Raw genomic sequence first — 13199 nt, forward strand, 5'->3', positions numbered from 1 at the left:
CCACTGTCGCTGGACAGAGTGGGGGGGGGGGGGCACACGAGCTGCATTGCGACGGCATTCTCCGAACCCAGTTACGGCTTATGGGCTGTCACGTCATTCGTCTTTTCTACCATGTTCTCTTCTCAATTTCCATTCGCTAAACCAATTACCTACGATGGTTATTGGTTTCCAGATGAATGACATCCTGCAAGTCAATTCACATCTTCAGCAATCACATCACATACCTATACTAAATGGCATCCGAAAGGTTTTCTCTACGATACTTATTTTTACTTATTTTTAAGTACTCTTTGCTCATATTATTGTTTTGAAATGTTTGAATAAAAATGCTTGAAAAGTGGTCAAGTTTTGCTGGTGGTTAACTACTTGAATTTTAACATACGAGTATTAGGACTATAACACGAGCAAAGACTACATACTTATTAACATAAATGATTATTTTGACTGCAATGCGCAGGTACGGCACTCAGTCTGTTGTTTATGTGATTATTTTTTGTACTTATACAAAGATAAAGGTGCTATTTTTTATCACCTTTTATATTAAGTTTGTTAATATCCGGAATGATGGCCAGCTGGCAGCTACTCAACATTTACCCATTTTTTTCTATATTTATTAACTTTGCCTAAACCCAAATGATGTTTAAATGAAGAGGTATGAGATCACCCGTCACACGGTTTCACTTACAAATATCACACCGAAGTCCCTTTGGAAGAGGCTCGTTTTTGTTGTAGATAACTTCGCCAAAATTGGTTGCAAAATCACGATTTTGGCACCACTTTGTGCTCGTCATGATCAGGCGTCCGCGTATCGAATAATGCTCGCATGCTTCATGTTTGGGAAAGCTAGCGTATAATATTGTCATCGACCTCATGCCAAGTTAAGGTCACATCCGGACAGGTCACGAGGCTGGTCCAATAATGTTAGGTATATCGTATATTAGATGATGTGGCGCGCTCTCAACGATGCGAAAGTGAAGCTCCTGACCTTAAAAGGAGTGTAGAAATCACGATTCCATGCAGGTACTTAAGACAGTTTTAGATAATTCCCGGTAAAAAAAAAAACAGTTTTTATATTTCTTTATTACCGTGCAGAGGTACGCTTCTAATGTCATTGCTCAGTGACCCGCCCCAACCTGAAAATGCGGTTGCTATCACAAAATCCAACTTGAAGCAAAAACCAGGTGTGCCAACTTTCAGCTCTCTATGGCCCAGGGGCGCGGGAACCGAGGGGGCAGTGGGGGCAGCTTGCCCCCCCCCCCCCCAACTCTGGGCCCTGGGGCCGTGGGGCCGGTGCCCCACAACTTTGAGACGGAATAGGTACCGCACTTTTTTGCAAAGGTTTTCTTTTTTGTTGAAAAAGCCAAGGGATGAAAAATAAGTGGCCTAAAACCAATGAGAAAACTAGCTTTGGGGTTACCCTAAGTTGATCTCTATTATGGTGTGCCCCCCAGTTTGAAAGTAGTTCCCGCGCCCCTGCTATGGCCAGCGCGTTTTTTTAGCAATCGCGAAAAAACTCAGATGTGGTGGCAGCGACTTCAGGAGGGAGTACGGAGTACCTACATAATATTCGGGACTTTAAAGTTTAAACTGTATCAGATTATATTGCTTGTTGTCTTTATTTTTTCGATGCGGTGATTTTTATGGATCTCGCTATTTCCTCGAAACGTTTTGACTCAATCACTGCGGAACAGGAACAGAAATCGGTAAGAAACGGAAATCAGTGTCTCGATACTGCGTTCATGGCCCAAATTAAACAGGCAAACAGGTAAATCGACACCCGTGCCACCGTTCTGTTCAAATGCGACAAAAATGGAAACTAGACAAATGCTCCGAGACATGTGAACAGGCGAGTTTTTGCGTTTTACAGTGTTGTCCAACAGGCCATATTTTGCCGGACGGTGTTAGCTGTCACAGGAACACAGCCGGCTGTAAGCTGCGCGGGGCCGCCTCGCTTTATGCACGAGTGTGAGTGGCTTCAGTGGTAGCGCCGCCGGTGAGATCACCAGTCATCCCTGCCGCACCCCGGCCGCCGCCGGCCGGTGCTGAGGTGGCTGATACACCGCGCGGCGCGAGATCACTGCCGAGACGGCACTGTGATCGTGGCGTATTGACGGAAGGCTTTGACACTCCTCAGAATTTTATTCAGTTTTAGGTAGATAGCTCCTGTAATTTTGTATCAAATTACGCCTACATTCCTTCCAGTATGTAAACAAAGTTCTAAGGCAGAATGTCGTCCACTCGTACACATTCTAAACAAGCCAGAGGCTAGTTGGATCATGCTGGACCTGGCCAGTCAGGCAATATATCATGGTGCAGCTGATGTATATGCACTTGCCAAAATGTTAAGCTCGCCTGGATTTTCCATTGGGAAAATCGTGGCTCTTTGCCAGGGGTGTTGTTGGGAGACGCTCGCTGCCAGAAGGTACACCGCTGTCGTGCCGACTGGAGACATGCCACATTCCCAGTGACTCCTCTGACCGCGGACGTTCGCGCAATGCTACCGGCTGTTGCGGAACATGGTCCGGCTCGGCTGGCGCCGGATTATCCCGCAGTAAATCCCGGATATTGACAGACATCCGGCGCTGGTGTTCCGGCCGTGCCGCGTGTCACGGGCCCCGTGAACAGGCCGTAAATCAGCGCCGCTGGGCAGCGGTCACAGCCGATGGGTGAGGAGCTCGGACGGCTCAGAGGAGGCGGCTAGTGCGGGCATTGTAACCTAGCGGTACCGTGAGTCGATAGTCGAGACTGGAACACAGACCAATATTTGGCAAACACTTGAGATGTAGAGAAAGTTAATCAATTCATAGAAATACTTGCTATGGGGGATGGCAGAGAAAGCAGGAGCGTTGCGTAAAGACGGTATAATGGTGAGGTCCGATGGAATTGCAATAATGCATACCAAATTGAAATTTGATACTAATACCTTAGCTTCACAGGTTTAAGGAGTAAAGAATTCCAGCAAGATTATCCTCTTTCAACATAGTTATGAATGCCAATTCGTTCGTAGTGCTACGAGGCGGGAGGGGGAGGGGACGTTTCGGCGCCCGGCGCCCGCTTTACCTCGCTCTCAAAACCGATTTCACGACGGGCTATCTGGCGAATGCACCTGATTTGACCAAATCTGCACCTAATTTCTTTTACAGCAAATATCTTCATTTTATGAATATATTTCTTTGTTTTAATCGATGATGCTCTCTGATGATATGACAAAGCAGGCATATAAGCAATTAGTGCAACTAGCTGATAGCTGCTAAGAGACACACTGATTATTAGAAGGATGAAGAATAACCTGTTGCTCATTTCTATCAGAAATAGAAAAAATAAACCAATATATATATTCGGGCGTGGCCCTTCTTCAGTGGTACAAGATCACAATAAAACAAGAGAGACGTATGTGACACACATGAGGCAAAATACAATATTTTGAATCAAATCACTCACAGATATTTTGCATGCGCTTCCAAGATAGGCGTCGATCTAGATTTAGATAGTAATAAATAGCTAATAGGATAGTAATAAATAATAGTAATAAATAATATGCCACCTAAATGGTGGCACAGTACATACATATGGCACATACATATATATATATATATATATATATATATATATATATATATATATATATATATATATATATATATATATATATATATATATATATATATAAATATATATATATATATATATATCTTCATTTTATGAAGATATAAAATGAATATATATATATATCTTCATTTTATGAAGATATATATTATTATTATTATTATTATTATTATGTCAAACATCCACCAACCACAGAACAGTGGGCATTACGGTGGCATAGCACAAACAGACGCACACATGCATACAATTTCACACATATTCATATATGAACACATAATCGACTAACACAATATTCGGCGCAGTGTGAAGCAATCCATTATACGCGGAGATATAAATAACCATGTGTCCCATGTATGACAATTAAACTGTGTGCTCCTTTGTTTGAAGATATTTAATCAATTCCTTTTTAGATGCACTTCTTATCTGTGTCGGCAAACTGTTCCACAATTTTGAACCCTGGTATGATAAGGAGCGTTTTAAGAAGTCAGTTTTAGGAGCAATAAGATCAAGGTTACAAGCCTGTCTCGTATTACGTTCCGATTTCCTGGTCCTAAAGAGGGATGAAAGTAACGGCGACATGGTTTCTGGATAGAGTAGGCACTGGCGAACAACGGTGAGGACAGCAATGTTGCATTCCAACTCGAGGTCACCGCGCCATGCAATATTTTGATGTTCTCTACCTGCGATGCGCCGCGCAAATTTGACAATTTTTGATATTCTCTTCCTCTGAGCCAGACCACATGTGCCCCAAAGAGACACACAGAAGCGAAGATGAGGAAGAACTAGAGCATTTATCAATAATACGATGGTTTTGGGAGGTAACACATGACGAAGGTGACTTAGGCGGATTAACATGCCTATACATCGGCCTACGACGCTGTCAATATGACTGCTCCAGGTGAAACAACTGTCTATTGTCACGCCTAGACTCACCAATGTACTTTTGACGGGTATCACAGCATCAAAGATAGTAATGCTCCGCAAGTTGATTCGATACTTGACACTCCAGCACTGAACATTGAACACACACTGAACACACACTGAACAAACTGGGCCCTGAATAGGACCCTTGCACAGGGCCCAGTTTGTTCAGTGTGTGTTCAGTGTGTGTTCAATGTTCAGTGCTGGAGTGTCAAGTATCGAATCAACTTGCGGAGCATTACTATCTTTGATGCTGTGATAGTTGCAAACTGGGCAAACTGGGCCCCAAACTGGGCCCGATACCCAGGATATATATATATATATATATATATATATATATATATATATATATATATATATATATATATATATATATATATATATATATATATATATATATATATATATATATATATATATATATATATATATATATATATATATATATATATATATATATATATATATATAGGTACAGTTCAATACGATACAGGTAAGCTCGGTTTGCATAACAACATTTATATGCCTAGATAGGTCATTTTAACGAATCATCGTCCTGTACATCGGGGCATGATATTCGCCATAGCCTGTACTGTCACCATAGCCTATACCAAGAATAGCACTTTGTATAACATTGCTAACTATTCGACATCAGCCTCATCAGACATCAGACAGTATGGTCACTATGTGTTTGTGAGTTCGAGTGCATGAGCGTAAGTGTAGGTGTGTGTGTGTGGGGGGGGGGGCTATGTTTGTGTATGTGTTAATCGTGGATATGTAAGTGATGATTGGGGGGGTGAATGGGTAAAAGCAAGAAAGAGTAAGGGAATTAGTTCCGACGATGTGTGAGCGAAGGCGTCAAAAAGGTAATGTGATCTAATCAAAAACTAAGTATGCACTATCTGGCGTGATCACAAGACCGTCTATAGCTCTGAGTATGGTACTGGCTTGATGAGCGTCCAAGATGATGTCATTGTGTTAAGTGTGAGGCGATGATTGCGAATTTCGATGGACTCGGCGATCTTCAGCTCAGCTACGTCTTTGCAGATTTGAAGAATTGTAATGGAGAGGGCATCGTGGCTCGGCTCTACGTTACAATGGCAGGTCATGAAGTGTTCTCCGAAAGGGGTGTTTCTTGTGTGGTTTTTGACGTCACGTAGATGCTCGTTAAAGCGGAGCCTAACGCTTCTTTTACTTTCACCTATGTAGGTGGCTTTTTGGGTGCCGAGGTTGCAAATGATCTGATAGACTACGCTGGGGGGATCCGTGCTATCGTAAGTTATATCGGACGTGGCTGCGAAACTTCTCTCGGTACGAAACTTCTCTTGATCGGAAGAAAATCGGAGGGATGAAAAAGAAAGAGCGGCCCATCGGAGCTACGTTGTACGTAAGTTGTTTCGCGGGGTTTAAATGCCAGTTTTACTACGATTTAAATGCCAAGCAGATCAGCGGACCTCGTAGTACCATGTCGATAAGGTCGAATTCCCCATACGTCTATAGTGTAAAAGTGACCCCTATTGCAAATGGGCTGTCAGGGACATCTCCTCCTCTGTAAATTTGGAGGGATCATGTGTCGGCATTCCCACGTTCGTTTCGGAGTCCATCTGTTCCGTTTGGAGCCCGTCAGTTGGCGTCAAGAGTTGGCGCAGCGAGCGCCCCGAAGACTGCGTCTGCGCACGAGGCTTCGCGATGGAGGAGTATTTTGACGGAATCGCTCTCGCTGCAGAAGAAATAGAGGGAATTGTTGAGAAAGAGGAGGCCGCAGTGTGCCGACGACTTTAAACTGTACGCCAACGCCAAGACCAAGGCAATCAGGGGGCGCTCAGATGATCGGGAGGTTTCAATTGATCAGGGACCCACCAGGTGACCAGGGAACCCTCTGATAACCAGGAGCCCTTCAAGTAACCAGGGACTCCTTCAATAACCAGGGGCCCCTCAGTAAATGTGGGCCACTCAGGTTACTGCAAGAGACAGGAGTCCCTTATAACCAGGGACCGGCAAGGTCTCTCAGGTCCGTTTTTGACAAAGCTGTTATTGACGTCATATGCGAGCCCTTTGCCACCAGCAGAGGGCCCTTTCAAGCCTTTTTAGGGCCGTTTAACGTCTCTTTAAAGGCCTCTTCAGCAGCCGAGGGGTCTTTGAGGCCTTTTTGAGGGCCTCTTAACGTCAGCTGAGGACCGTTGGACGCCATCTGAAGACCGTTTGGGGCCTTCTGATGGCCAGTAGATGCCAACTGAGGGCTCTCTGCCACCAGCTGAGGGCACGCTGACACCAACTGGGGGCCTCCTGACACCAGCTAAGGGCGCTTTTATATTTGACACGAGCTCAGGGCCCTTTGCCGCCCTTTGAGACCTTCTGAGGTCCGTTTGACGCCAGCAGAGGACCCTTTGGGGTCATATGAGGGCCCTTTGCTGCCTTCTAAGCGGCCTTTGAGGCTTTTTGAGGGCCGCTTGACGCCACCTGAGGACCGTTGCGGTTGGACCCCAAATACGGACCGTTTGAGGCCTTCTGATGGCCATTTTGCGCCAACTGAGGGCCCTCTGACACTAGCTGGGGGCCCTCTGACACCAGATAAGGGCCCTTTAAGGCCTTCTGAAGTCCGGTTAACGCTAGCGGAGGGCCTTTTGAGGCCAAATGAGGGCCCTTTGAGACCTTATAAGGGCTCCTTGAGGCTTTTGAGGGCCGCGTGACGGCATCTGAGGACCGTTGTACTCCAGCTGACGACCGTTTGAGGCCTTCAGATGGACTTTTGGCGCCAGCTGAGGAAGGCTCACTGACACCAGCTAGGGGCCCTCTGACACAAGCTAAGGACTCTTTAAGGCCTTCGGAGGGTCGTTTGACGCGAGCTAAGGGCCCTCTGACGCAGGTTTAGGGCCCTTTGACGCCCTTTAAGGTCTTCTGAGGTAGGTTTAACGTTGGCTGAGAGCTCTTTGAACTCAACTGAGGGCCCTTTGAGGCCATCTTGTGGCCCTTTATTTGGCCATCTGAGGGCCCTTTGACACCAGATGAGGGCCATTTGACGCTAACCGAGGTCCCTTCGAGACCATCTGAGGACCCGGTGACCCCATCTGTGGGCCCTTTGAGGTCTTTTGAGGGCCATTGAAATTTCACCACAATACCCCTGGCTGCGCTACTGGGCATTTATGGACTCGTATGGGCCTGCTGGGGAACGAGATGGGCCCCCCGGTCTTTTCAATCATTATTTCAGTTCATTTTACATGGTCTTCGGCGGTCTAAAGATTAGGGGCCCCAACTCGAACGGGGGGGAGGCCCGTGTGCCCTCTCCTGTGTGCAGCCTTGCCGACACTACACCGCTTCCCCTCCCTCCGCCATAAACGCACCGCTGCACTGTTAGGAGCCGACAAATACGGACCGGCGCCGCAACCGGCTCCCCCGCGGCCTGCCTCGCGTTGACATAGCCCTTCCCGAACACCAGTGTAACCCCCACGCGGCCTAGGTATCGCCGCGCCCACCTGTCCGCGGCGCGGCCTCTGATGGCGTATCGGATCATTGATGGTGCGATACATGTGTTGGTCAGATTTTCGCAATTAACGCGAAAAATTGCCCAAAACACTTTTTAAATTTCAAATTAAAAAAAAATATAATTACAAAAATGACGTGAAAGTGACCGTTTTCAACGTGTAAATTTAAAACGCTCTAGCGCAGCCATTTTTGAAGAAATCGACTTCAAATTTTGCACAGGTGTTCATCAACCATATTTGTTTAACATATATTTCGGTTTTGTGAAAATTTTGAAAATTTCTTATATTTTTCTCTTGAGAAAGAGGTAAAGCTTCGCTACGATCGGCCTTCCGATCGACCGAGAAGATTCGTAAAGTTAGTTCGTATCTTCACCATTTGCGATACAACTTGCGTATCTACTTAGCCTACGATGTGATGGATCCCTCCAATATCTGTTCCGATTCAACTTACGTTTGATCGCAACTGCGAGGTGCCTTGCGATCACATGGATCCCCCCAGCACGTTTTTACGTGGCATCTACCCTTGAGTCCAGCTAGACAGCAGTGACATTTTTTGTTCCCTGCTGGACACGGTGGCCTTTCTAGAGCTGAGCTGGTGAGTTTCTGTGAGAGGGTGGGGCCACTTTGCCATGCTATTCGCATCGACAGGTTGGACTTTTTCACGATGGATTCGATTTTCCTAGAGAGGTTATCATCTATGAAGGGAAGAGTGACGTACGTGATGTCACTAGGGCTTTTAGATAGTTTTTGTGCCGGGCTCATCTTTTCTTTATCACTCGTTTTGACTTTGCTGTTCGTTTTTACTGAGAATTTAGTTTTTCTGATGAGCTTAGTGGGGTAGCCGTTGGCGATGAACAGCGATTCAATTCTGTTCATGCCACGTTCCTGGGCTGATGTTGAACTTCCGAGACGCTGAGCTCTTAGAAGTTGAGAGTAGAGCACCGATCTTTTGGTCTGGAAGGGATGGGCTGATGTGAATGGAAGGATGATGGGAGCGGCCGTGGGTTTTATGTAGAGTTCAGTGGCTAATGAGTTATTTTTTTCCAGCGTTACCAAGGTGTCGAGGAAGGGGATTTGTTTTTTGTCAGATCGGTCGCTGCGTTCGATAGAAAATTTAAGCGAGGGATGGAAGTTGTTGAGGTAATCGAGGAAGGCGTCTAGAGTATCAGGTCCGTGTGTCCAGACTCCGAAAATGTCATCAATATATCTTACATATAGGGCTGGTTGTAGATTTGCTGAAGCGAGGATCATACTTTCAATCGCGTCCATGAATATAATGGCCAAAGGGGGAGCCACGCGGCTGCCCATGGCAATCCCATGGGTTTGTTTGAAGTATTGTTGTCCGAATCTTAAGTAGTTGTTGGTCAAACAGTGCTTTAGGAGGTTTTCTATGATAGGTGGGCTAAGGTCTAAAAGGTCTATCTTTTCCTTGTGTTTAGAGATAAGCTTCATCATGAAATCTATCGCTTCGCTTATGGGAATGTTTCCGGCACAAAAACCGGCACAAAAAAAAGATGAGCCCGGCACAAAAACTATCTAAAAGCCCTAGTGACATCACGTACGTCACTCTTCCCTTCATAGATGATAACCTCTCTAGGAAAATCGAATCCATCGTGAAAAAGTCCAACCTGTCGATGCGAATAGCATGGCAAAGTGGCCCCACCCTCTCACAGAAACTCACCAGCTCAGCTCTAGAAAGGCCACCGTGTCCAGCAGGGAACAAAAAATGTCACTGCTGTCTAGCTGGACTCAAGGGTAGATGCCACGTAAAAAACGTAGTCTATCAGATCATTTGCAACCTCTGCACCCAAAAAGCCACCTACATAGGTGAAAGTAAAAGAAGCGTTAGGCTCCGCTTTAACGAGCATCTACGTGACGCCAAAAACCACACAAGAAACACCCCTTTCGGAGAACACTTCATGACCTGCCATTGTAACGTAGAGCCGAGCCACGATGCCCTCTCCATTACAATTCTTCAAATCTGCAAAGACGTAGCTGAGCTGAAGATCGCCGAGTCCATCGAAATTCGCAATCATCGCCCCACACTCAACACAATGACATCATCTTGGACGCTCATCAAGCCAGTACCATACTCAGAGCTATATACGGTCTTGTGATCACGCCAGATAGTACATACTTAGTTTTTGATTAGATCACATTATTTGACGCCTTCGCTCACACATCGTCGGAACTAATTCCCTTACTCTTTCTTGCTTTTACCCAATCATCACTTACATATCCACGATTAACACATACACAAACATAGCCGCCCCCCCCCCCCACACATACACACCTACACTTACGCTCATGCACTCGAACTCACAAACACATAGTGACCATAGTGTCTGATGTCTGATGAGGCTGATGTCGAATAGTTAGCAATGTTATACAAAGTGCTATTCTTGGTATAGGCCATGGTGACAGTACAGGCTATGGCGAATATCATGCCCCGATGTACAGGACGATGATTCGTTAAAATGACCTATCTAGGCATATAAATGTTGTTATGCAAACCGAGCTTACCTGTATCGTATTGAACTGTACCTATATATATATATATATATATATATATATATATATATATATATATATATATATATATATATATATATATATATATATATATATATATATATATATATATATATATATATATATATATATATATATATATATATATATATATATATATATATATATATATATATATATATATATATATATATATATATATATATATATAATATATATATATATATATATATATATATATATATATATATATATATATATATATATATATATATATATATATCAGTAAACTTCGGCAACAGGTCGTTAGATATACAGTTGAGATGGAACACAACAGCGTTTTTAGCAGTGATTAACTTCTTCTGTGTCTTCTCGATATTTCGTACTGTGTTTCTGGTAGTATCATTGGTTTTTGATAATAATTCACCAATTAATGTCATTTAAATTCATTATAATGCGACCGGTTCCATCTCATTGTGTTCCATCTCAACTGTATATATATATATATATATATATATATATATATATATATATATATATATATATATATATATATATATATATATATATATATGTATGTATGTGCCATATGTATGTACTGTGCCACCATTTATTAGCTATTTATTACTATCTAAATCTAGATCGACGCCTATCTTGGAAGTGCATGCAAAATATCTGTGAGTGATTTGATTCAAAATATTGTATTTTGCCTCATGTGTGTCACATACGTCTCTCTTGTTTTATTGTGATCTTGTACCACTGAAGAAGGGCCACGCCCGAATATATATTGGTTTATTTTTTCTATTTCTGATAGAAATGAGCAACAGGTTATTCTTCATCCTTCTAATAATCTTATTAACAATGCTCAGCACAACGTTCAAATACCGGAGACACACTGAACCTGATTTGACCAGATCTGCACCTAATCTGCACCAGATGTGCACCAAATGTGTACCAGATGGCCGTCGTGAAAACGGCTAATACCTACTCAGAACCACGTAGCGACAAACGATAAGCGACGTTAGGAAGCTTGTTAAAATAATATTTTTAGGTCATGTTGAACGTCAAGTGACCAGAGTTCATCGAAGGAGTTCGGTAGACCATTATATATAGCTACAACATCGCAAAAACTGATTGATGATTGTTTTGTTGCTTTTTCAATGTGTTGTGCGACAATAATTTTACCAGTATCGTGTTTTTTTTTCGTCAAAAAGTGTGGGATTAATTATAATTCAACCTTGAAAGACCGAAAATTTGACGCACCCAATAAAAGATCGAATAATTTTAATGTTCGTCACAAGCCAAATGATAGGTACACTAACGCTTTTCTCTCACCTCTCACAGTTAAAACGGCATTCCCCGACTGGCGTGCTTCCTGTCAGGTCAAGCAAGCGTATATAAAAAGTGCATACGATCGGCCGCGATCGGAGAGGTGGCGCGCTGACGGCCGCCTCCATCCTTCGAAATTGGCGCGCCCGTCCTGGATTCAGCACCACTCGTTGACAGAATATTAACATTTAGGCTGCCTGGCGAAGACCAGAAGCTGGGTCCCAGTCCAGTAAAGCCCGCACTCGTTCACTTATCTGATTGGACGGGAGCTCTGACAGAGCCCTGACAAATCCCATTGTCTCGAATCCAACTTGTCTACGCCCACTGAACATGATTCGTCCCGGCCACCGGCTCAAGAAAACCGTGCTCTAGAACTTCTCAGTGCGATGTTCACCATAGCTTGGCGGGCGCATATTTACGTCTGGACAACGAGTTGCGGGGAAAAGTGCTGATTGTGTTGCAGTTTTAGGAGCCGGTGATTAGGCTGGATTTTTGGGTTACTTTTTCGTTCCGATTCATGTATTTCATAGTGTTTGGCTTTTGAATATTTTAGTTCTTTCAGATAAATATTACTTGCCTTACAACTTTTGTAAAAACGTTTCATTTTTTTATAAGCCGACGTTCAGAGTCCTAAAAATACATCAGCACTACAATCATTGTAAGCAAACAAACGGAGCACCACTTGGCTCTGTTCCAAGGCCATTCTTTAGTTTATCTGGTGGTTTTCTTGCTCTTGTACGTCGTTTTGTTGGATGTTCTGAATCCCTTAAGATTGACTTATATCATATTTAAGAAGCATGTTGACTGAAAACAATCTGAAGTATCCAGGAGGCTGACAGAGGTCCTGACTACTGAGCAATATCAATATCAAGTTGAACAAGTTATGAAATCTTGGTTGATAAACGCAAGTTGATCGGGCTCATATATCAGCAAGAAAAAGTAATATTAAAAGAGCTTATTGTCCAAAAACTAGCTATAATATTGCAGACCTTGGAGCGATACTGAAGAGCACGCTGAGCAGGATCTTGCCAGAAAATGTTGACTGATAAGCGCATATTGATGTATTGGTATGAATATTGAATGATAACTTACAACAGCAAGATAAATTAGTGCTAACTATCAAGTTAAAATCTAGAATGAATGGACTTGGGCAGTTTTACTAGGTATGCTTAGATGCTATGCAGATTGTAATGTGCATCAGGTACTCAGTGTCTGGCAAATGAAACATGCGATCATTCCATTGCTACTGGAGGAGAAAGCTTGGATCACTAAATCCACTTTATGTTGATTTTGATGTTAATCATCATCACTGTATTTCTTGAAAAAAGG

The sequence above is a fragment of the Amphibalanus amphitrite genome, unplaced genomic scaffold, assembly GCF_019059575.1.
Source record: "Amphibalanus amphitrite isolate SeventyFive unplaced genomic scaffold, NRLGWU_Aamphi_draft 000240F_arrow, whole genome shotgun sequence".
In the NCBI taxonomy this organism is placed as follows: domain Eukaryota; kingdom Metazoa; phylum Arthropoda; class Thecostraca; order Balanomorpha; family Balanidae; genus Amphibalanus; species Amphibalanus amphitrite.